At 38.4% G+C, this 25210-nt stretch overlaps 1 long non-coding RNA gene across 1 annotated transcript in view; it reads right to left on the bottom strand.

The window, feature by feature from the left end:
- LOC149451496 (uncharacterized) overlaps positions 1 to 24635 on the bottom strand; it is a 197600-nt gene extending 172965 nt beyond the window's left edge. The window contains exon 1 of the long non-coding RNA XR_016315027.1: positions 24557 to 24635. This is a non-coding gene — a long non-coding RNA (uncharacterized LOC149451496). The remainder of the gene's footprint in view (positions 1 to 24556) is intronic.
- Between the last annotated feature and the right edge of the window lie 575 nt (positions 24636 to 25210).

Below are 25210 nucleotides of genomic sequence, written 5' to 3'. Positions count from 1 at the left end.
TTAGTACAGTGTTAGTGCTTTTTATCAGCATTGATCACTGTATTAATGTCACTGGGGATGTCAGCATGGGGATGTTAGTTCCCTCCAGTGTCAGAATGCCCGCCGCAATCCCGTTATAAGTCGCTGATCACCGCCATTACTAGTATAAAAAAAATACAAATTCCAGTATATATACACCTCCATTTGTAGAAGCTATAACTTTCACGTAGACCAATTAATTTACACGTATTGGGATTTTTTTTAGCAAAGACATGTAGAATACATTTTGGTCTAAATTTATGACAAAATTAGATTTTTTAAATTTTTTAATTGGATATGTTTATAGCAAAACACCAAAAATGTTGTTTTTTTCCAAAATTGTCTTTTTTTGTTAATAGCACAAAAATTTAAAACTGCACAGGTGATCAAATACCACCAAAAGAAAGCTCTATTTGTGAGAAAAAAGGACATACATTTCATGTGGGTGCCCTCTGAAGGGCAAGTGGTTAACATCTTTGTCCTCCTGCTCAGGTGATAGTGTTCAAGCATGTTAATTGACTGCTCATGCTGGAACATTGCTCCTAGAAAAAGTCACATGCTCCACCATACCCTGCTGCACCAAATGAGCAAAGTGAAAATCCCCCACCCTTCCCAAAAAATCGCTGATATGAATTCTTTAAAATATGATCTATTAATTTGCACATGACTATTACTCACTTTTAGAGTGCCAGTGCAGCCTTCCTCTGACCAGTGTCACATGCAGTCTTTTACAATAAAGAGTACTAAAAAGTGCATTATACCATAGGAACTAAACAGAATATATCATGTACTGGTCTGACTGAGCAGAATGAATTTTGATTGATTGCACTTATTAACACTGTTTTTTTATTGGTAAAGGCAGAAAAATCCCAACACTTCAGTTGCCTCTTTTGTGCTCTGATTCTGTAATGACTATCAGTTTCCTGGATTCTTCATTGGAACAAAAATAGAAGTCTCCTAAATCAATATCTGAGATGAGCTTTCGGATTGGGTTGAATATAAGTTTGACCCAATCCCAGCCTATTCACAATTTGTGGAACAGGGAAACAAACTGGCCAGACATGGATAATTTAAACACCCAAATAAACCTGCAGCTGATGCAGCCAGAAGTCTGTTGTTTAGCAGCAGTAGCATTGCTACCTCTAAGTCCTCATGCACACTTAACATTTTTACAGCGGCTGTTTTTGACGTTTCTTTTTACAGCTAGTAAACCTCCCAGCATGTTATCCTATGTGGCCATGCACAACGTTTTTTGCCTGGGACGTTTTTTGGCTGGAAAAAAAAACAGGACTAGTGGGTTTCTAGAGGATTTTTTTAGCTGTAAGAACGGTCTAAGGTGGAAAAACGCCTCAAACTGGCGCTTGGACTTTTTTTTGACCAAAAAAATGTTTTTTGCTAAAAAATTGCTAAAAGACGCAAACGCGGAAAAATTCCGCTAAATGTGGCAAAAAACCACTAAACGCTAATGCAAAAATGCTAAAAAAGCTGAAAAACTCACGTTTTTAACGTGACTTTACACAGCTAATGTTACCAGCATTATCAAAATGTCCAGTGTGCATGAGGACTAAATGGCAGATTCCCACCTGTTTCTGTTTCAATTATAAACAAGCTGGCAGGGATCCTGAGTGATAGCACTTACCAAAAATGGCCATAGCCATTCTAGCAGTATTAGGGACCTGTCGTTTGCAAGGAGAGTAGCACCATGGCAGCATTGTCATGTCAATGGGCTATTGGATGTTACTAATTGTGATTGACGCTGGATCTATATAGATGAACAACATTTACATAATAGGACTGGCCTGGTATAGATTGTGGGGGGGGCATGCTGTTTTATTCCTTAAAGGCACAGTGCAATTTTTTGCAGGAAAATAAGCCATTGAGTATGTGGCCCACCTCCTAAACCAAACCAGGCCACATGCCCTCAACATTGGCAAGGTGCCTTGCCTGAGAGGGAACAGTAAAGCCTCTCCCCATTGCAAACCACTGTGTCCACATGTTGATGACAGCATGGGCCTTATCCTTACATCCTGTAGTTCAGACTGAGCTGATTTTGATCTTTCTAAATTCAGGGGCCAAATAAATGGTAAGCTGTACTCCTATGGGGTGGCATATTAGAGATAATTTGTTTTTAACACATGCTGATGGTGGAAAAAGATTGAAGTTTCTTATAAATAAATGTGTGGTAGAATCACTTCACACATGATTGTTATTAATTTTGAATGCATATATATGAATTATTATTAATTTCACTCTGTTTTAGGAATTGTCATGGATATTTTGTATAGTTTCATTTTTCATTAAACACTTACTTTTAATTTAAAGCCCAAATGTATCCAAAATGAAAAGTACAAAAATCATCACAAGGGACATAACTTAGAGCCAGTAGGATGTGTCCCTTGTGCCTCTTATGCCTCTTGTGCCTTCTGTTAGGTGAAATCCTCCTCCGTCAATGCCCCACCTTGCCATCACAATCTTCCAATGCAGTGGGAAGTTAATAGAACTATGGGAGCTATCACAGCTCTCATCAAGATTGCCAACTATACCTGTCTTTCTGTCTTCCTGCTACATTCATAGACACTGTATTACAGTGTCTATGAATGAAACAAGATCTAGGAATGGAGGACTGACAGATAATTGAAAGATAATTTACAACATTAAAGACTTAAAGTGGTTGTAAACCCAAATATAAAAAAAATTACTTTTTGCCATAAATTAATGCATTTAATGTAAGCATACATACAGCTGTGAGTGTACCTCAGAAAAATGCTCCCTTAGCTTATCTCAGCCCTCCAAAAACTGCTGGTCTGTGGGCATGGCTTAGGACCATAGAATTGTAGGCGGAGATGTAATGTCACACAATCCCTGAGTTATACACACCCTCCGGCTTCGGCTCAAGAAAGTGCCCAGCTATCTGGTATCTGGTATGCCTGGGAGCATGTCTTCTGAGTGCATTCAGGGGAATACACTGGTGCAAGTGACTATGTCAGCTCTGTTTACAGCACAGGATTTGTGATAAAACTGGAGAAAACTGGTAGGAAGGGGTTAACATTAAAAATCCTAGGAATCCTGCAGCCTAAAGTGGCAATGTGGACCAGGAAACATCCTCATGTAAAACCCTGTAAACAGCAATTCGCAAGCTAGGTGCTGTGAATAGAGCAGAACAATAATCAGCTGTCAGCAGACTTACCTATATAACTACAGCATTACTGAAGTGATGCCGATCTATATCATACATCACTTGTGCTGAGTTCTCGATCTTGTGAAGGCAGAGACCAGCAAGGAGAGGACACTCGTTCCCTACTATAAGTCATTCACTCATATCCTAGGTAAACCGTTTACAGACAGCTTTCATTCCATTCTAGAGGAAGGTTCCTTCCCAACAGACACACTGAGGGCCACTATTACAGTAATTCCTAAAGCTAGGAAAGATCTAATGCACTGTAGCAATTATCTCCCAATTTCTCTACTAAATGTGGACTTTAAGTTGTTCACTAAAATCCTGGCGACCAAACTCCAACCCCTAACTCAAAAACTCATCCATCCAACTAAGTTGGCTTCATGCTGCAGAGGGAAACAAAAGATAATATAACCAGAGCAATCAACATCATACACTGGGCACATGCCTCAAATACTTTGACTATTGTCTTCTTGGCAGATGCCGAAAAGGCTTTTGACCACATTGACTGACCCTGTTTAATAGCAGTTCTTGAATTTCTGTGTGTGTGTGTGGGATTTCCTCAAGTGGATTACAAATATAAAGTAACGCACATGGATATAAAAGTAAATGGCTTCCTCTCTGCGCCTTTCGATTTACATAAAGTCACTCGACAGGGCTGCCCTCTTTCCCCCTTACTTTTCATACTGTCATTAGAATCTCTTTTAAGCTGCATTTGTAATAACCCTAATATTAAAGGTGTCTCCACAAAATTAGGTGAACACAAGGAGGCAGGCTATGCAGACGACTTACTGTTTTTATCACTCAGCCACTCACCACCTTACCAAACCTGTTAGCCGAACACCAATCCTATAGAGAGCTTTCAAATGTCAAAATCAATCTACGAAAATCAGAGGTTATAAATGTGAACTTACCTAGCAGTGCGGTGACTGCACTTTGGGCCTGGTCTCCATTCAAATAGAATTTAATGCAGCTTTCATATTTAGGGGTACTTTTTACCCCCAAAGTCAGTGACCTATTTGCCACCAATTTCTTACCATTCCAGGCACAGGTTAGAACAGATTTGAGTTTATGGTTGACCAAACTGCGGTCCTGGTTTGACAGAAGTAGTGCACTTAAAATGACCACCCTACCCCACCTGTTATATCTATTTCAGACCCTGCCAAAAAATATTCCCAACTGATTTTTTGAAACAACTGATGGGTTTTTGTGGGCAGGGTAGGCATAAAGAATCCCTTAATAGCTCCTGAGGCATTGGCCTCCGAGATGTTTTTAAATATCACAGGGCGACACATATAGCAAGAATTCTAGCTGGTTGCGGCCAATCACACTGAATAACATTTTAATAAAACTAGATTCAATTGGACCGTATTCACATGCTCCCCCAAATATAGTGCATTGGTAGGCTCCCAAGCTTGATCTCACTTGCTGGTTTTTGCCATGGTCCCTGACTCGGGCTATTGCTGCCTTGTTTCCCCCCACCCCTTTTTTTTTGCTTTGGTTTGGATTTTCTAATAACAGTGGGCCAGACTAGGCTAATCTGCAAGAACACTGGAGCAATGGTTGCTGTAAAACATTTCAGCATGTTGTTCTGTTAATTATGATGCCATGCTAACCCACTCGCAGCAATGCACATATTTGCTGGCATACCGTGGTGTGCTATGATGTGTCTTGCTTCCAGGAAAGTGTGCAATGGGAATATAGACAAGACCAAACTACACGCATGGACTATGTCACTGGGCACGCTCCCACTGGAAGATTCACTGTCTTAAATAGTGTGTGCTTTGCCTTCCAAACCTTTTGTGGTTAATTTCTATTGTCTTGCTCTCATGAAGCGTGATTTCGTTTTTCTGTAATTTTTGTCTGAAAAATATTAAATAAAGAATTGAAAAATTATTTTGCTGTCTTCTTGGATTGAATTGAATTTAAAGCTGCAACATTTTCTGAACTCTGTTTTATTTGTATAACAAATTTAATATTTGGGCTATTCCTGTTCTGAGGTTATAAAACACAAATGAGTTTATAGTTTAGTTTTAGAAAAATGTTAATATATTTGTCTGGAATAAATGTTATGGGCTGTTAAATAGTTTGTGCATACACTGTATGTTAAACAAAATTATATATATCAAGAACAAAATCAAGCTTTATAATACAAATATAAAATTTGATGGTATTTGGAAAAAGATATAATAATCCATTAAAAATCCCATACTACTTCTATGAATGAAACAGGATCTATGAATGGATGATGGATGGATGATAGAAAGGTCCCTCCACTCCTAGATCTTTTTCATTAATAGAAGCCGTCGTACTGGCTTTTATGAATGGAGCAGCTGGGAGTAAAGAGTGGACATTGTTGGGCACTGTTGATGATAGTCTGTGGCAGCTCCCACAGTTCTACATAGTGGGGTATATTTACTAAAGCTGGAGAGTGAAAAATCAGGCTCTCTTCTGCACAGAAACCAATCAAACCATAGAAGCTACAAGTCCCACCTGTTGCCTAGTAAAAAATACGCAATATTTCAAATTTACCTGACTAAAATTACTAGTAAAAATATTCTTTAAATTTGTATTTTATTTAACATGAGCCAAAGCAAAACAATAAATGCATAAGACTAAGCTGTATAACTATTAAACAGAATAACTAACATCTGTACTTGTTAATCATTCTTAAGTGACCTTATAATGGTTTTATACATCAGTTGTACAAAGTAAATACTGGAAGTAATCTCTTGTTAAAAAAAATTGAAGAGGCTATCACACAGAACAATGGAAACACAAAAAGCTCAATTGTTACTGAGAAAAAGCTTGCCAATTCAAACCAATGTTGAAACAGCTTTTATAATAAAAATGTCTAAATTTAAAAATATCCTCATGCCCTTAGTAGTTCTGAAACAATACATAAAAATAATCTTCCTTCAAATTCAAACACACACCTGCAGGATTACTAAAACAAATATAATAAATTAAATTTTCCAAAAAAAATTACAACCAAAATCTCTTTGTGTGACTACCGCAGATGATTAAAGAATTCACAATTATCAAATATTATGAAAAATATTTTTAAGAGTATACAAAATATATAACATACAGATTAAAAAAATAATCAGGTAAAACTTCAAATTGAAATATAATATACAATTTTGTTTTTACAAAAAGCAACAAGCCACCTAAAATAATTTAAGAACCATTTCAGCTATGCCTACAGCATAATTCCTAGAATCCAAAATTCTAATCATTTTAAAACACTACCCTAAGTATTCAATTCCATTTCATAACCTACATAGACAGCTAAGTATTGGAAAACTAAATGTTATAATGATATAGCAACATCCATCAGTTTATATTTGAAATATTGCAGAAGTATATCAATGTTGAGTAATGCTGTAAAATGATTCAAAGAGGGGTAGAACACCTTTGGTCAGGTCAGTCCTCTGTAGAAATAGTAACTGATCACATATACTGTCAATCCCAATATGTAATTCATCCAAGTACTAGAAACTGACTTTAAATTGTGTACAGAATCCATGGATCAAACAGATGATGTAAGCTGGTTAGCATAATTCATTTATTTTCAACATTGATCCTCTTTCCTCTCAGAAGATAACCCTACTAAAATGTTTTCCATTTTCCTAGAATGGAATCTGCCGCTAGTATGGTGTATACTTCCAGCCCCCCATATATATTTGGATTGCAAAGAATGTTGTATTGGTGCCTCATATAGTCCAAAGGAGTTTGAATGTTGGGTAAAAGACCAATAATAATGCTCAGAAGAGGAGAGAGTGGTGGAACACCCATAAATCGTGGACTATCGATGGAATGGAAAACTGTAGTATGGTCCAATGAATCGAGCTTCACACTGTTCCCAACTACCGGATGTGTTTATGTGTGGCAAACACCATGCTAAGCTTATGACCAGGACTGTCTTGTGCCAACGGTAAAGCATGGTGGTGGTGCAATCATTGTTTGGGCAGCCATATCTTGGTATTCTGCAGGCCCCATCATCACCTTAAAAGTAGAATCACTGCCAGCGATTATGTACAAATTTTGGCTGGCCATGTGCACCCCATGGTGCAGACATTGTTGCCCGAGGACCGCACAATTAACCAAGATGATAATGCTCTAATTCACACAGCTGGTGTTGTCAAATTGTGGTTTGACGAACATGTAGATGAAGTCTTGCACCTTCCCTGGGTGCTGCAATCACCGGACCTCAATATAATAGCATCACTATGTTCAATTTTGGAGAACAAAGTTCGGGCTTGTTTTCTGCTTCCAAAATCTCTGCAAGAAATGGAATGATTTTTGCATGAAGAGTGGTTTTAGATTCCATTATCCACCATCCAAGACTTATATTTGTCAGTTCCCATGAGAATTCAGGCCATCTGGGATGACAAAGGCAATCTAACTCCATATTAGGTAACAATTTTATTCTTTTACCTGGTGTTTCCACAATTTTGTCCAACCCTGGTATAAACATTTATGGAGCCTTCTGGGAACACAGTTGGGATGGTTTCAAATTGTTGCTAAACAGACATAAGTAATACTCAGGCAATAGGTAGCTGTTAATTGTTATTTCCATCTGCTTTCTTTTTGCAATAGCAGTTTATCAACTTGTCCACTTCTGTCATGCTCAGAGATTCCATCAATTACCCAAATATGTAACCCTGTAGTGTTACCTGCATAATTAGAGGCTACTGGGGACATCAAATTGTGCTGATAAAGGGTTGATTTACAAAAGACAAATAGGGACATTTTCCCTTAGCTTAGTGAAAAGTCACTTAGCAACCTAGTCACAAGCAAGGAAAACAAAAAGACAGTGTTTTTGTTTGTATACGAATGATAATGGAGGTCAGCAGCAGGGGAAAATTCCCTTGCAAAGTGAACTGTCTATTTGCCTTTGTTAATCAACCCTAATGTCTCTGCCTAAACATTTTCTGTGTTTTCCTTGCCCTATATATGCTCAGCGACCACAAAAGAAAATACAAATTACTCATTATTAGATGCAGCAGATATTTAGCACTTTAAACATACCCAGTTATCAATCTGACGCTAACACCTTCCTGAACAAAAGGACATTTTTCCCAATTACCACAGTTCCTAAAGCCTTTGCATTTTTTTTATATTTATTAGCTCTTCTATATTAATTTTTGACCAAAATGTCCTTTAGAGAAGTGACATGTCTATAAATAATTCTTGTAAACTTCCTTATTTTTTTTTTTTCATTCCATTTTTTTTTATTTACTTAAAATGAATTAAAACAAAAGTTCTATGCTTACATATTGTATGCTTCAGACATTGTTTCATAAATTCTACTCATGGTATCAGTATTACATTGCTGTTAGATTCCCCAAACAAATACTGCGGCGTCAGTTATAGAAGTAAATGAGGCAAAACCCCAAAAAACAAATCCTCCCCTAGAATTTTAAAAGATATGCTAAACATTAACTATTTGCTGTATAAGAGAGGCCTGCATTGTGATATATGGCATTGCCTAAATACTGTGCCGTACTAGTGCCTATCTGCTTTTAAATTTTAGACTGCAGAAAACATATAGTTAATCACTAAAGAATGGAGTCCTTGTAATCAATAGAATCCTCAAGCTATATTGATTGAAATTGCCTGCTTATTTTGCAAAGATTTTTTAGTCTATTCAAAACAAAGACACCCTTGGGGACTATTAGGTAAATAGATGTTAACGTCTTTTTTGCAGCTAAGAAAGTATTTAATTTTTGTTTGTATTCATAAACATTTTACATTAAAGAAATATCTAAAAATATACAGCATAGGATCATGGCGATTGAGGTGGGAAAAAACCTAAGTATGGTTTTTTCTGTGCCAGATTTTTATCGGAATATTGACTGCTACTGCTAACAACACAGAATATCTATCTATCTATCTATCTATCTATCTATCTATCTATCTATCTATCTATCTATCTATCTATCCAATTATTCTCCCCCGATTAAAGGATGCCAAACACCACAAGAGAAGGCCAGTGTTTTAAACCGGCCACTGAACTGCATGATAACATTTACTTTTTTAATACATCCATGTCTACCCGAATGTAGGATAACCAATAACTGTGCTATAAAGACATATGGATTCAAACATTCCTCAATAAATAATTAGTTCATGTAAAAGCTAGTAGGAGACTACACTAAAGTAGAGCATATTGACTTTATATTCATGATATTATTAAGTAATAAAGATCAGCCCTTAAAAAGGAAATTATGATTAGTTACAAAAAATAATCTCATAGATAATTGGCTTGTAACAACGTAAATGCCACATCTATAAAACTTCTTAGATTAGGGAAAAATATTTGTTAAGCACTTTAGTGAAGTACTAAAAACTTGTATTAGAGTGATAGTACAAAGAGAAAAAAAAAGAGAAAAAAAGAAGAGGGTAGGAAGATAATGAGAAGGAAAGGAAAATGAGAAGGAGGGGTAAAATGGGACAAAAGAAGAAAAAGTAAGACACCCCAAGGTGAAACAGTATTTCAATTTCAAACATGAGTACATCATTTACAATATAGAAGACTTTAAATCAGCAGATTTCTTTCATTCTAGAGAATCAAGAATAATCAATTTTTCAGATTTCTCTACCACCCATTGGGGGCTTGAAGGTTTCCTGACCAGCACGGACCCTCACATCTATTGTTAAATAGCTTTGCTGTCTTCTTGCATTTGTTGAGAATTTAAAACTGCAACATTTTCTGAACTATTTTTTTTATATAAAAAATTAAATATTTGGAGTTATTCCTATTCTGTGGTTGTAAAATAAAAACGAGTATATATTTTAGTTTAGAAAAATTTTAACATACTTGTCTGGAATATATGTTATGGACAGTTAATTTTTTTGTATATAAATTATTTGGTACAACATTTATATTTATCAAAAACAAAATCAGATGTTACGAGGCACATATGAAACTTGATAGTATTTGCAAAAAATAATAATGAAAAAATTAGCATACTTATTTGAATTACATTTTTTTTAACTCTTGCCATGGAGGAACATTTTTTAGTTCTTGACATACTATGACATGCCTCTTTGTTGCAGAATAGTGTCAAGAAATTCCTACATGGGTTCCTTTTTTCAGCTTAATCTTTGATGGTCATAAATTCAAAAGATCCTCTTATGGATATACATTTTTAATATGTCTCATTCTTCTTTAAAATATTATTTTGAAGGGTATATTAGTTCTAGGAAAATTGGAATGCATTTTTAAACATTTGGGATTTGCCGATGCATAAAAACAGAGGTGATCTTTGATGCTGCTCAACCTAAGTGATAGATATTATATCACTGCTGAATGTGCCTCTGTATTTGCCTTGGATCTATGGTTTTGTCAGTATTGTGAAAGAGGAAAAAAAATCAATGCCGCACTAAACCTCAGGCAGTCTAAGCCAACATGGTCAGCACGATGTGAGCAAGGGAAATGGCAGAGGGAAGAAATTGACTGCTCAGCAATAGTGTTGCACAGTAGCGGACACTGCTCTGGGCTAAAAAAAACCTTGCAATTACCCATGGAAATACAAAGCTTGGAGGGCATTTAGAACAAGTGGGAGTAATACTTATATGCTACAGTTGGAATCCGTACTGATTATTTCTAGTATGCATTGGTCTTTCTTTACATTGTTTGAATCAGGGTGTTTGCTGGCGTTGACCTGTGGCTTTTGAGTATTATTAATTCCCTGTGATATATGCAGTGAAAATAACGAAGAGTCATGGGAGAATATATATATTTTTTTATGATTCGCTATATGACGTTACACTGTTCTGTAAGTGACCAATAGTTTTTTTATGACTTAAAAATTATTGTATTTTTATTATGTGGTACAGGCATGCTGGGTTACTTATAAAAGACTAGATGAGCTTCATTAATAGGATGAGAATATAATGACAGCAGTAATGATAATAAATGTAAATACAATTATTTAGATGTGGTTTTCAAATATTCAAGATTAGTGAACAATCCTTATTAGATGGTGGTAGCAGGGATACGCACAGTCCACTGACATTTGTTTGATGCAGGCTGTTTATGTTAAAGGATATGAAAACCATAGCAATCAACAGCTTTCATTTGCTCCTTTTGGTCTGTTAAGTATAACATTGGACGTGTGCAAAAATGTACCTGTTTTTCCTGCCCAAAATATGGTGAGCTAGAAAGTTCCTGTTCCCTCTGCAGTGTTATCTCAAGCAGTGTTATCAGTCCAGCCCAATTCACCTCTGTGGACTACAGAATACCTTCTTCAGTTGTCATAACACACTTCCTGTTCATACTGTCCCTTCATAGATACAGTATGATGAATAACCATGCAAACAAATGAAAAAAAAGAAGTCTAAAAACAAAAGAAAAAAAGAGAAAGATTGCAGTCACTACATCTGATGGCAGGTAAGTTGAAATATGTTATATTTTTGTTCTTGAGTTTGGATATGCTTTAATTCCCTTTGAAAAACATATAAAAATTGGAGCAAGTAAAAAATGCCAGCCTTTATTCCAGTGTGGGTTACAAAATTAATTGAAGGGGTTGGTTTACTGAAGGCAAATACTGTACTGCTTAATGGATACTTTATTTTGCAAGGGTACAGTATATGCCCTTAGCTTAGTGAATGATCTGAAACTCTGCTGAAGTCCGCCATCCAATCATGTGCAAGAAAAAAAAATAATTTTTCTCCTTGCACATGATTGGGTATTCTTTGCAAAGGAAATGTTCACAGCAGTCACTAAGCTGAGGGAAAATTCTCTTACAAAGTGACAATACCCTTGCAAAGCAAACAGCCTGTGTACCTTTGGTGAATCAACCCCAAAATTTTGTTGTAATGTATAACAACCAAATGTTACCATTGCTCTGCTTTTAATGCCTAGCGTGTACTGTAACCCAAAACAAGTTGGTAATCAACTGAAGAAACAGAGATATGGAGGAAGAAACTTTCCTATGGAGGTCTTCTCTGGACCCACTCACCCAGACCCAGTGGTCGGAAAGGTGGTGGAGTTGGTTTGATTCTATCCCCACTGAGCACCTTTCAAGTCCTCCCTAACCCTCCCTCTCTATCCTTCTCTTCTTTTGAGACTTACTGCATCCGGCTGTTTTCTCCCATTTCTCTGAGGATTGCAGTGATCTATCAGCCTCCTGGACCGGTGTCCCACTTTCTTGATGATTTCTCCGCCTGGCTACCCTACTTTCTCTCCTCTGAACTACCCACTATCATTCTCGGAGATTTTAACAACCCTATTAATGTCAACAGCCCGGCTACATCCCAACTCTTCAACCTAACCTCATCTTTGCATTAGCACAATGTATACAGTCCTCCACTCACTCTGATGGGAATACATTAGACCTTGTTTTCTCCCATCTTTGCACTCCCTACAACCTCACAAACACCCCCTTTCCTCTCTCTGATCACAATCTCATCACCTTCACAGTGTCCTCATCTTCAAACACCTATCCCTCCAAGCAGCAAACAATTACCCGCAGAAACCTTCACAACTTGATCCCTGCTCCTTTCCACTCATCAACTGACCAACTCTACGACAGAATCTCTCCCCTGTCCTGCCCTGACCTGGCCACTGCTGTCTACAACAGTTCGCTTTCATCCACATTAGACTCACTTGCTCCTCTAACAACACGAAGCATCAGGCCCCGACCATTACAACCTTGGCAGACTGACGACACCAGAAATATTAAATGACATAGTCATGCGCTGGAGCTATTGTGGCATAAAACCAAATCTCAACAAGCATTCATCCTATATAAATCTGCTTTCTTAACACAATTCCTCCCTACATGCTGCCAAATAAGCCTACTTTGTCACTCTTATTAATACCTTGTCATCCAGTCCTCGTCGTCTCTTCTCTGCTTTTAACTCTCTACTTTCTCCACCTCCACCCAGTACCTCACTCACTGCTCACGAGATTGCAAATCATTTCAAAAACAAGATTGACGCAATTCGTAGGGGCATCGCCACTGTACAGACATCCATCCCACTTAGCATACCTTATACTAAACCTCCCTCAACACTTTCCTTTTTTGACCTTGCTACTACCGAATAGGTCACTAAGGTTTTCTCAGAAGCCCATCTCACTACCTGCCCCCTGGATCCTGTCTCCTACACAACTACTACGGTCACCCTCTTCTTCCATCCTATGCTCCCTCACTCACATGTTCAATCTTTCCCTCTCTACTGGTGCCTTCGCCTCTAAAGCATGCACACATCACTCCCATACTTAAAAAGCCCTCCCTGGACCCCACCAACCTGAACAACTTAAAACCCAACTCCCTGCTGCCATTTACCTCTAAACTCCTAGAACGCTCACTCCACTCCACTGAAACTGCCCTACTAAAACTCACTAATGATCTACTAACTGCTAAAACCAAAAGCCACTACTCCATACTCTTACTACTTGACCTCCCTGCGGCTTTTGATATGGTTGACCATCCCCTCCTCCTCAAAAAACTCCACTCTCTTGGCCTCAGAGACTCTGCTTTCTCCTGGTCCTACCTATCGCAGTGCTCCTTTAGTGTTACCTATAACGCTGCCTCCTCCTCTTCACTCCCTCTTTCTGTAGGGGTCCCTCAAGGTTCTGTCCTTGGACCCCTTCTCTTCTCCATCTACGCCTCCTCCCTTGGTCACTTGATAAACTCCCATGGCTTTAGGTACCATCTCTATTCTGATGACACACAAATCTATCTTTCTACCCCTCACCTCACCCCTTCAGTCTCCTCTCGCATTACTAACCTACTAAGTGACATATCGGCATGGATATCACTCCACTTCCTCAAACTCAATCTTTCCAAAACTGAGCTCTTAGTATTCCCCCCAGCCCGTACCCCTCCCCTGACTTCTCCATCAAGATCAATAACACAATCATCAGTCCCTCCCCTCATGCCAGGGTACTAGGTGTAATCCTAGACTCCCATCTGTCCTTTCAGCCTCAAATCCAATCACTGTCCAAATCTTGTAGACTTCACCTCCGCAACATCTCCAAGATACACCCGTTCCTAACCTCGGAAACCACTAAGCAAGTTATTCACTCCCTTGTTATATCTCGCCTTGACTATTGTAACTCCCTCCTCATTGCCCTACCTAATCACAGGCTATCCCCTCTTCAGTCTATCATGAATGCTGCTGCCAGACTCATCCACCTTACTAACTGTTCTGTATCTGCCACCCCTCTCTGCCAATCCCTCCACTGGCTTCCCATTGCCCAACGGATTAAATTCAAAACATTAACAATAACGTATAAATCCATTTATAACTCTGCCCCAAATTACATCACCGATCTTGTCTCTAACTATCACCCAAACCATACTCTCCGCTCCTTGCAAGACCTCCTACTCTCTATCTCCCTTGTCTCCTCCTCCCATGCTCATTTCCAGGACTTCTCCAGAGCTTCCCCCATCCTCTACCCCAATTTATCAGACTATCGCCCACTCTGCTCACTTTTAGGCGATCTCTGAAAACTTATCTGCTCAGGGAAGCCTATCCTGCCCTCAGCTAATAATGTAATCTTCTACTCTTCCAACCAGTCCATCCCCCACAGTTACTACCTTTGGTACCACTAGCCCCTCCCTCCTAGATTGTAAGCTCCAAGGAGCAGGGCCCTCCGATCCCTCTTGTATTGAACTGTATTGTTGCTGTATTGTCTACCGTTATATTGTAAAGCGCTGAGCAAACTGTTGGCGCTATATAAATCCTGTATAATTATATAATAATAATAATAATCATGACTATGGGCCCTTTACTTAAGTGGTTCTCAAACTTAAGGTGCACTCACATTAGCACTGTGAACGGGCTTCTTGGGCCACTTAATTTGTATAATGTGAATGTTCCAAACTGTGCCCGGGATTGGTTAAGTGTAGTGCACCAGGACCACTTGGAAGAGGTGGTCCCAGATGCTGTTCACTTGTAGTCCAGTATGGTTTGTATCAGTGTGAGTGCAAACCATGCTAGAGTATAGCTCTGTCCATAGATGACAATGTACCAGAAGCATTGATCACTGGAACAATTAGCAGAGGAGTGTACACAGAGGAGTGTACCTCAGAACACTTGTAAGTTTTCCTGTGGAACACTTACACTTAGTCGAGTGTGAGTGCAGACCAGTGGTGAATGGGAAGAGAGGAGAATCAAACTCAGGCATGGTTCAGTTTATCCCACTCCAGTGTGTGTGCACCCTTAATGAGAGAGTAAAATTCTTCCAAAACCTTCCATGTCCCAACAGTAAGAAAAAAATGTTTATGCTCATATGATATGACCCTAGACACACTATGATCCTGCCACTGGTGGTAACTTGCCAGCATTAGGATTGCTAAATAGAACACAACCTATACTACATACCACTACCTGGAATTCAGTAGAGTCGTTAATGCCAATAAAGGAACACCAATGGAAAGAAATCTTGCTGGCTTGGCCACTGAGGTAATTATGTCATAAGGATAGAAGCAGATAAGTGGCTTCATTTGTCCCTTAGTCTAAGGATCCTTTCACTGGTCAATTGCTTCCAGTGACCGAATGGCAAGTCTTACAAGGGTCTAAAATAGCACCACACTGCATTTTATATATCACAAGAGTAAATTATGTAATGCAGCAGAATATTTTACTGGTTATTTCAATTTTAAATTATGTATATAGACTAGCACCCAATAGATCCACCCTTTTCAATACCGTTCTCCAGTAAACCCCAATAATCACACCAGCACCATACACCATAAATGTAATCCTTGCAAACTCAGCAACTTGTAAATCACAGAAGAACACTCCCAACCCCCATATTTTTAATGCTTCCCCTTGAGCATTAGGATTTTAGGATGCCAACACCCCCTACTACTGCAGAACTTGACCTGATTTTTAGTAGCTAGGAATGCCTGTGAGGTAGATATCAACTGCCTACCAAATTGGATATAAACAATAAGTACTGGCTCTGCAAAATCTATGACAGTAGCTGTCAAGCTGCAGCTTATCAGAAAGGAAAATATTTCAACAGTACTTAGCAGGTATAGTAGGTACATATAAACTGGCTGTCAAGCTGTGGTCCAGCTGGAGGGATTTGGCAGCCTGGTGGTTGAGAAACACTGGGGGTTATTTACTAAAGCTGGAGAGTCCAAAATCAGGTTCACTTCTGCATAGAAACCAATCAGCTTCTAACCTCGGCTTGCTCAATTAAGCTTTGTCAATACAACCTGGAAGCTGATCGGTTTCTGTGCAGAAGTGGGCCCGATTTTGCACTCTCCAGCTTTAGTAAATATAGTAAATAAACCTCACCCCTCTAATTTATTTGTGAAGAAAAGTGGTCAGTTCTTTTAGGGTGTAATTACTGCAACTATATAACCCAGATGCCAGAGAATGGCATATTCTCCTGAGGCTTCTGAGAAAGGTGTTTTACTTTATGACAGGTTTCTTTTCAGGTTAGTTCTACATAGGCATTTGAACTGAAAAGTTCAAAAATATCCTGATTTTCAGCAGACATGTATGGAATATTTCTTTTTATGAGTCTGTTGGGCAAAAGAGAGACAGAAAAGGATTTGGGAATAGTTGCCACCAATACCAAGCTTAAAAATAAATTTTGCAGTGTCACTCACTGCCAAACAACAGCTGCAAAACCAAACAAAAACATGAATGTATAGGGAGATGCAAGCGTGTGATACTAATATAGCATTGCATCTGTATAGATCACTTGTAGGAACACATCTATAATATGGGTTCAAGCTTTTAACACCACACTGGGAACAGAACATAAAAGTTGCTGAAAAGTATCACTAAATAGTAAAAGGAATTAGCACCTGTATTTTAGTAAAACATTGAAAACCGGATATTGTTAGTTTGGGAATATAAGATGTCTTAGAGGTGACTTGATTAAGTATATTCAAGGCCAGTATAAAGATTTGAAAGATACACATTTTTATCCCAAGTACTGTACATAGGACAATGGGACATCAGGGTCATATGGAAGAAAGAAGATTGCCCTGTAAGGTTAAGAAGGGGATATTTACAGAAAGAGTGGTTAAGCTGTGGAATGGTTTATTACACGAGGTAGTAATGACAATCAATAGCAGAATTTTAAAGACTGCATAATTTTAAAATAGCTAATTATATCCAAAGTGATAATTACTTAAGGCTTAGAGAGCAATATTTTGATACAGGATATTGATCCAGCCACCAATGGGTCATTAGGAAGGAATTGCTTTTAATTTATGTGGGTTACAATTGGCAACAGTTTCCCAGGAGATGGGGGGGGCGGGGGGTTGCTTGCTGTATTTTGTTTTAATACTGACACTATGGGGTTGATTTACTAAAACTGAGTTCAAAATCTGATGCAGCTGTAAATGGTAGCCAATCAGCTTCTAACTTCAGCTTGTTCAATTAAGCTTTGATAAAAAAAATAGCAGCTGATTGGTTTCTATGCAGGGCTGCATCCGATTTTGCGCCATCCAGTTTTAGTCAATCAACCCATTTGATACATGTGGCTGTCTATATATAAGAGTCAGCAGGAAGCTTAGAGAGTTATTTTGAAAAATATCTCCTGCTTTAAAAATTGGTCAATAAATGGATTTTCCAAAACATATCTTTGTCTTGCATGCAGTGTTTCATGTATATAGTTTTCTTAAGCAAATTATTTTTTGTGAATTTGTTGCTAAGTTTCTTGCCTGGAAATGCTGCCAATAACTGCACTTCCAGGCTGACAACACTAATCTACTGCCTTTCAATTAGCATTAGGTGTTATCAACCTGCCAAGTGAGCTCCTTTAGTTGGCTGTTGGGCTGCCTATATGGACTTGAAAGGCAGCCCAATAGCCAATCAAAGCAGGTGACTCTGCAGGTTTACAACACTGCTGCTAGTGGCTGTGACACAGTATCTCCAGATAAGAAACGTTGTAATAGATCAACAAAAATTATTTGCTTAATCATTTCAAAATCGTAACACTTCTGATATTTCTCACATACAAATAAATAGCTGCCTTTTTTGACAGAAAATTACTTTGAACCCCCAAACAATAGTATATATTTTCCAAAAGAAAAGTCCATGGACAATAAAATGGTGGGTGTTGAAATTTTTTATGTCAAGCAATATTTGCTCAGTTTATCAAAAGCACATTTTCAGGAAAAAATGCACTTTAATGAATCTTAGTGATCACAAACATAATATAAAACCCAATAAAAGATTATCCTGAGTAAATAGATAACATACATCTCATGCTTTAAAATTGCGTACGCCCATGGCATTGTACATTAAATTATCCATAGGCTATGCTTTAAAAGCATTTACAAGGTTCCAGTTTAGAGTTACACAGTAGGTCTAGTGCTAGAAGTATTGCTGTTGCTCTGAAATTTGCAGTGATACCTATGTGGTGCTATTTCCGTTTACCTATGTGCGCTTTCGAGTTTGCATGTAAGAATGGGGGGACAGGGGTGCTTAAAATTTTTAAAAATATATATTTTATTATTTATTTTATTTAAATGTATTTTTACTGCTTGTAAATAAACAAACTGAAACTGGAATGGACAAAATTCTTGTTGCTTCCAGCTTCTGATGTCACAGAGGGAGAGGAACAATGGAGGTTACTCTCACTTTGTGCAGTGCATCTGATACCATGTTGGTACAGGGCTCTGTGGTGGGACAGGAGAGCCCGGTAAAGGCAGCGAGTGGTGGTCGGGGGCCCTTCTACTACCTGTAAAAGCGATCAAGCAGCTGTATAGCTGGATAAGAGATAGAGAATCTCCAGTTCTAACAAACATACCAGAACCAAGACTGTAGCTGCAGCCATGATCTTGGTGTAAACACCTCAATATGAGGCCGTATATATACGTACACCTTATTGAGGTGGTTAAGAAAACTGAATACATTGAGAAATGATGCCAGATATGCTGTAAAATAGATTTGTGGTTACATATACTTTAAGCTGACATGTTAAAATCAGTTTTCACAATTTACAAAATCTCAAAAAAAGTTAGGTTAAACACTGCAAAAATGTAAAATATCTACAATATAACCATAAAGATATATGAAAAGCGCTTAAAAGAAGAGATTGTAAAGTAGTGAGGTATGTCCAGTGTTAAGCAGACTGAAAAACAAGATGAAACAAAAGGTGTTTGCTTTCTGCAACATGAGAACTAAAAGACAATTTAAAAACGTGTAGGCTACCATTGCTAGCCTTCAATGAAAATGCTAATTGCCAGGTTTTGTATTGGACATCAGTCAATGGCTCAGAACAAGTATATAGCAGGTATAGTTGGTAAGAAGTCAGAAGCCCTGAATTGGATATTTGCTCTGGGTTGGCTTAGCAAAAAGTATTAAAGCCATCAGCACAGACATAAAGCAACTAGAAATTTTAGATAAAGAAATTAACAATAATTGTATGAATCTATCATAAGTTCTTTTAAACTGACTCTTCAGCAGACTGACAGTAGCTACCTGGCGTACTCTGTTTGTAAGGCCTCTATTTTCAAAGGGAGCAATGCCCCGTCTGCAAGAGACCCATCCAGCATGATCCCACCATCCACTACAGCAACCAATAATGACACCATTTTTGGACAGCAGTATAGCAGGTGCATTGGGCTTAGCTTCGGACCCAGTCAGAAAAGTATAGGCCTTACAGAGAGAATATGTTGAAGATCTTCAATAGAGCATTGAAGGGGGTCAACAAAAAAACAGACACCTTTTGTTAGTTTTGAAGCTTTAGCAAGGATGAAAATGTTAATTTCTATGGGAACCTGTGGTTTGCCTGTGCAGGCTGCTATTGCTGCTTTCTCCAGTTGCATACATACCTTCCATTCATTCCCTCACCACTCTTTGGCCACCAGCAATGAAAAGAAATACTACTTCCAGGTACAGAGACCATGCAGTTCAGTTCACTTCCTGGTATGATGCACTACTGGGTGCACTGGTGTGGCCAATCACCAGACACCAGTTCTGCCACATAGGGTAAGGACATAGCCATTAAAATGTTAAACTTATATTGTACTGTCCAATATTCCCCATAAAAATATTAAACTTACCTACCCTTAAACAATACATTCAGGATTGTAAAAAAAAAAACAATTCATGCTCACCTGGGTGGATGCAGCATTGGTCCAGCGCTGCATCTGTCTTCCGCTGCTTCTAAGACTACAAATTGAGACATCAATCACCGATGATCGCTCAGTTCTTGGTTTTCAGTGAGCAGAGAGCCGGTGACTGTCAGTGACTGGCTCTACACTCTGCCTCTCCAGTGCTCACTTGAGCTCCGGGCTGTGCAGGGGGGGGGGGGTTGGGGAGTGGCTGACTCAGACTCTCAGCGGCATGCTGAAAGGCAGAACCAGCTGCTGATCAGGTATCTTGGTGGATCCCAATGTCAAAATCTTTCTAGACACTGGACCAGCTCTGTGATGTCAGCCGACAGCAGGCTTTAGCCTGCTGTCGGCTGAAAATGGGTCACAGGAGTGCAGAACAAAGTGCACTCCTGTGATCCACAGGAGAAGTAGATCCAAAAGAACTTTGGCCATTCTTCTCCTTTAAACCAACTAGATATTATCAATGAAGCTGCTGAGCTGTTTGTTAGGATCTTCTAAGCTGGACCCACATAAATGTATAAAATAACATCCTTTCTGCAAATAAGATAGAAAAACACCTCTCCTGCTACCCATGCTGCCTAGCTTTCCTGTAATAATGAGTAACTGCTTTCCAAAGAATTCACAGAATTGAGCACTGCTAGGAATGTTGGATTCCTGGTCTCATGATGAGCTCTGTGGTTCCTCTGACCAGCCCCTACATCACCTCTAGACACAGTAGTGACATAGTGGATCAAACTGCTGAGCACAGCGGGGGACCAGCAATTCAACACACCCAGAAATGTCAGATCCATAAGGTGGTGGTTTCTTTTCATTACAACAGAGTATAGCATCATGGGCCATGGGAAAGATGAGTATCTTCTATGCAGGGGGGACTTGATTTTACATATTTATTTCAGTGATAGAGTCACTTTAAGGTAAACAATCTTATTAAAATGTGTAAGTTTGAAATACCTTATTGCTGTGTGCCATTTATAAAGATAACAGTATATCTACTTGCTGACCAGTCATGTACCTGGCACATCACCAGTCTTCCACACCAGTGGCTGTACTGGGATAATGCCTGTAGCTGCAGGCATCGCCCAGATACTGTCATTTAGTGCCAACGATTAGGTTTCTCGTAATAGAAATTGGAGCCACTAACTAGTCGATTGACACCCCGCAGCCTTCCACTGCTTTAAAGGGATCTCCCATTCCACCGGGAGTCCCAGTTGACCAGCTGGATCAGCTTTGTTCGGCTTTCTTAAATAGCAAACTGGAAACAATGACTTGACATCACTCCCTGTTTACTTAGATATACACAGTGCCATTTAAAAAAAAATAAAAGTATTCAATCACACTGATCTTGGTGTGATTGAATGCTTTTAAGGGCAGAGGAGGAATTTAGGGTCTTGTTGAACCCCAGATCCTTCCATAAAGAGAACCTGTCACAGGCCTATTGCTGTCACAAGGGATATTTAAATTCTTTGTGACAGCAATAAAAGTGATTTTTGACAGTATAATAAAAAATAAAGTGCCCCTTTTACCCCATGCTTGTGTGCAAAGGCAAACGCATGTGTCAGTCCGGCATGCAGGCAAACAGCAATCATCCCACACATGTGAGGTATCACCACAAATGTCAGATCATAGGTAGTAATTCTAGTACCAGACCTGCTCTGTCAATCTAAAGTGGTATCCTGTAAACGCTTTTAAAGTATCGCCTATGGACAGTAAATTTTACGTCATTTGTTGTCATTGCACACATTTTAAAGTATTACATGTTTGGTATCTATATATTCAGTGTAACATCATATTTTATGTTTTACAAAGAAATTGGGTTATGCATTTTGTTTTTTTTTTGCATTAAAATTCAAAGTAATGTATGTTTTCCAAAAAAATTGCATTTGAAAAACTGCTGCGCAAATATCTTGTGACATACAAAATGTAAAATCCCACTAATTTTTTCCCTAGGGCCTCTGCTTTAAAAAAATGCAATGCTTGGGGGTTCTAAGTAATTTTCTAGCAAAAAAACCCTGATTGTTACATTTAAACAAAAAGTGCGAGAAAAAGCTTGGTCCTTAAGTGGATATTATTCCCAATGCATACGTTCCAGGAGCAATGGCTGTGTGTGTAAATTGGTGCTGCAGTGACTATCGGCTAGAACTGAAGACAGAGCGAATGAATGTCTCCAGCACATCATGGACCTCCAAAATGGGTCCAAAGCTTTAATTAGTGATCACATAATTACATAATGAATGTCTGCCTCCCAAAGAATTTTCAGAATCAAGCCAAACTAGGAATGTTGGATTCATGGTCTTGATGAGATCTGTGGTTCCCCTGACCAGCTCCTACATCACCTCCTTAATTGACCTTAGTGTAAACATACAGACTAAAGGAAGCCATAGATTTCCGATTTTCTTGCCGAATTACCGGCCGATAAAAAAATCGCCTGATATTCGTACCCTTAGTGGGGAAAAATGTTGGCCGTTTTTCTTAATTTTAAGAGATTTTGAAAATCGTCCAAGCTAGAAAACCCTGGGACGATTTGTTAGATCGGACGATTTTCGCGGTAATTTATGGTCAAATCGGCCGTTCTTCTGGCCGATTTGACAATAAATTGACTAGAAAAAAAGAAAAAGAAGAAATAGAAGAAATAGATTTTGCAGGAGAAGAAGAAATAGAATATCAAGAAGAAGAATAGAAGAAAAAAGGAGATGAAATAGATTTTGCAGAAGAAGACGGAGAAGAAAAAAAGTTGCAACATTGTATCTATTTGTATGCATTTCGGATACCGATGTTTCTATTCAAGTACAAATCGATACAATGTTGTTTCTCTTCTTCTTCTTCTTCTGCATAATCTATTTCTTCTGTCAAATATAATAGCGGGTCTCTATGCAGGGACACCGCTATTATATTAATTAACAGCCGTAGACGGGACTAAAACCCGCCGACTTTTTTTTTTAATTAGTGGCAACGTCGGCCGTCTGAACGACCGATTTATGACTTTTAAAAAAAAAAAAAACGGCCAATTTTCCCCACGTCTATGGCCTGCATAAGGTATGGCATGCTACCTAATGAGGCTGATTTACTAAAGGAGCTGAGAATCTTCACTCAAAAAACTGAAAAATTCACTCCAACTATATAATCCTGTGCAGATAAAATAAATAGGAATGCATGTTTTATGACTGGATGACTAAAGTGAGTCTTCACACAATTGATTGAGTAAAGATTCTTATCTCCTTTATTAAATCAGCTTCAATTAATGTGACTTCAGTGAGAGTCTATCAGCGAACAAAGAGAGGTTTATTTACTAAATCTGGTGCAGCTCTGTATAGAACCCAATCAGCTTCCAGGTTTTATTGCTAAAGCTTAACTGAACAAGCTCTCTAAGCTTCATGCTGACTTTTACATATAGACAGCCAAATGTATCAAAGGGGTTGATTTACTGGAGGGTGCAAAATCGGGTGCAGCCCTGCATAGAAACCAATCAGCTTCCATTTTTTTTCTATCAAAGCTTAAGTTAGAAGCTGATTGGTTATTATGCACAGCTGCACCAGATTCTGAGTGCACCAGTTTTAGTAAATCTACCCCAGAGTGACTGAAAACAGTGGGATCTCTGTGTGGCTATCTGTTTTTAGTGCAGCTGTTGTTCAGCAAGGATGCATAATTACACTACTTGGTATGCGCCAAGAATCTACAAAGTTAAATATACAGACAGTCATAAAATATACAAAAAAACAAGAAAAATGTGAGTTAAAAAAAGATTTATAGACACTCTTAATATTGGATAGCTGTTTTCTATATAGTTGCACTAGAGCTGCACCTGAATTGCCACATTTTTGTCACATACTCTAAAAAGAATGTTGTCGCCATATGAGCCACTTAGCATAGTACTGCCTAGGCACCCTGACCTTGCTGTAAGCAGTAGGTTTTACAATTAAATTATTTCAAATATCTCTCTATTATAGTGGTGCTTTAGCAGGAAGCCCTGGTGACTGTCTCACATGGGGAGTCAGAATAACATGTAATAACAGAGGAAAAGGATACTCTTTTAAAACGAGATGAAAGCTTGGGATTTTTTTTTTTATATTTTTAATGGAGGGGTGGGAGCATGCATTGACCAACTGCAATGTCACCTGCAGTGAGCCATTAGCGTGCACAGCATCAGCCTTCTCTTTCTAAATGCTGAATCAAATTAATCTAACAAAAACAGATGACCTGTAAGCACTCTGCCTGCCTTACAGCAAAGTCAAATAGAAGAGACCGCACACTCTCCAACATCACACAGAGACCATAGACTGATCGCTGCCCTACCCATGCATCTCAAACCTACCATTTTCTCCCTTTAGTCCTTTCCAACACAGAATTCAGTGTCTCTGTGAGCAGCTCCGTCAGAGAAATGTTAGCCAGAGAAGGCTCAGCAGCTCTGCTACATCTCACATTATTCTTTAAGAATCAATCAACTTTTCATTAGAATAATCATGTGTGGGATGGATCAAGTATTTATATAGCGGCTTTCCCCAACTGCTTTGGCAGAGATTCATGCTACAAAGAGATTTGCATGCTTATCTGCAGGTATCTATCTATCTAATTTAAAGTGGGCCAGCCAGCACTCCAATGTATTACCTAACCACGGATTAATTCAAAGAATCAGCACAGTGTTAAAGATTTTTTAAATGATCTATGTCTATGTTAATAATGTCTGCCATTAATTCTTGTTATTGATAACTAGGTTTTATTTTGTTGAAACTCTTTTCTTAATATACTTGTTAAACAGGTATATTTTCTTTTCCGAAAATTTCAATAAACACCTTATTGAGAAAACAAAATCTTAAATTGTGAAAGTGCAAAAAAAGTACAAAAATGCTATAAAGTACACCATGTAAACCAGTGAGTTATAAATAAAATAACATTTTCATACAATAATAGCTTAAAAAGTCCAGATAATCAATATATGATAATTTCAAATGAAAGTATCCAAATCCTT

Source organism: Staurois parvus, unplaced genomic scaffold (genome assembly GCF_062004578.1).
Source record: "Staurois parvus isolate SC_StPar_1 unplaced genomic scaffold, SC_StPar_1.0 ptg000536l, whole genome shotgun sequence".
Lineage (NCBI taxonomy): Eukaryota > Metazoa > Chordata > Amphibia > Anura > Ranidae > Staurois > Staurois parvus.
Note: the sequence above shows the minus strand (reverse complement) of the source record. Positions and strands in the feature narration are given on the sequence as shown.